Source organism: Gavialis gangeticus, unplaced genomic scaffold (genome assembly GCF_001723915.1).
Source record: "Gavialis gangeticus isolate Ggan-Ray unplaced genomic scaffold, GavGan_comp1, whole genome shotgun sequence".
Classification (NCBI taxonomy): Eukaryota; Metazoa; Chordata; order Crocodylia; family Gavialidae; genus Gavialis; species Gavialis gangeticus.
Genome location: NW_017728980.1, coordinates 6,995,545 through 6,997,271, shown reverse-complemented (window position 1 = coordinate 6,997,271; position 1,727 = coordinate 6,995,545).

Genomic DNA, 1,727 nt, shown 5'->3' with positions numbered 1-1,727 from the left:
AGAGCCGGCTTGTTCACAGGCTGCACTTCTTCAGGGCAGTGTTACCTAATTGCCTGCAAAGGAAAGCATCCTCTAACACCTCTGTAGTGCCATGGTTAGCATACTAGCCTATAATAGAGGTGATCTTGGCTCTAATCCTGTCTTTCCTGCTCATTTGCTGGAAGACCTTAGACTAGTCCCTTTCTTTTCCTGTGCTTCAGGAAAATAGAGATAATGATCCCCAGCTCCTATGATCCACTATACAAAGAGCTGGGTATTATTAGTTTTACTGTGCTGGGAGGGTTGGATCTGCCCAGTCTGCAAAGGGCTGTGGGAACCTCCAGAAGGAAAGGCACTTTGGGAATGTAAGACACTGCATTAGTATTAATCTCTTGGCCCCTGTGCCAATGGCTCTGTTGGCACTACAGCAAACTTGGAGCATCTGGAAGTAAAGATAAACCACAGTTGCCTTCCTGTTGTCAATGAATGCAGCTTCTATCTTTAGCTGATTTCATCTAATGTGATAACACTCATAATAATAAATATTGTTAAAAATAAAAGTCTCTCTAGGGATTTCAGATATCAGGCACAGGTGTTCAGACTGCAGAGAGCATGGTAATTGGGTGACTCATTCATTAAAGGAAATGCGATTGAAAATCTATTACATTTTCAAAACACAATGGTACATTTTTCTCTCTGGCCTGGTCTCAGCATGAGCTGGTCTCTCTCTGAGGTGTGCAATTGGACTTTTGCGGACAGCTAACTCCCCTCCCCGCACCCGCCCACGACCACGCAGTCCACTGATGGAGCCCTGCTTGCAATATGTTTGAAATCCATACCCATTGCCTCCAAAGTCCACATTTTAGAAGGATACTGGAGGAAAAATTGGAGATGGGAGAAATAAGCCATACTCTATTTTGTTGTTTTAAACAAGATCAAGGGGTTCTTTGATGATGATGTATAAATTCTTTCACGGGGAGAAGATAGCCTAGTGAAGAAATGCAAACCTAGAACAAAGTTAAAGCCAGGCAAATTCAAATGTGAAATAAGACAGAACTTATTAACCATGAGGGGCATTAACCTTTGAAAAAAGCTACCAGGGAAAACAGTGGCTTCTTTACCCCCTGAAGTCTTTGAGTTGAGGCTAGGTGCCTTTCTGGGGCATTCTTCTTAGGCAGACACAAGTTATTTGGCTAAAGATAGGGATAACTGGGTGGAAGGCCTGTGATACACAGGAGATCAGTATATGAATCTGTGAAAATGGTCCTAGATTGATAATTGGAAGCAGAGCCAGACTCCCTCATCACTTTGGTGTTTGAAACCAAGATCTGAAGTTTGCAACTTGGACCCCTCCCTGGGCTTTTGCTGCACAAATGCTGGATAAAATTCAGCCTCAATTTCTGCCTGAAGTTTGAACTGGAGCAGAGGCTTAGAAATCAGGGGGGAAAAAAGGCTCTGCTCACATTCCCCTTGCTATTTTTTGCCAGTCTCGCTCTGTATTTTCAAATGCCAAGTTTGAGTGAAGGAGCAGCAGCAAGACACTGGGAAAGGCTATTCTCAAAGGGCTGCTCTAGGCCTCAATGGTGCCAATCCAACAATCACACCTCAGGTTTGGGGCTGCAGAAGTTGCACGTGGAAAAAATGATTCCACCTAAATGGAGGAAGTCGCTGCCCTGCTGCCCAGTGTCCAAGGGTGTGCTGGCATCTGTGGCTATGCCTGGGTGTGGTGTTACACTAGGTGGACACAG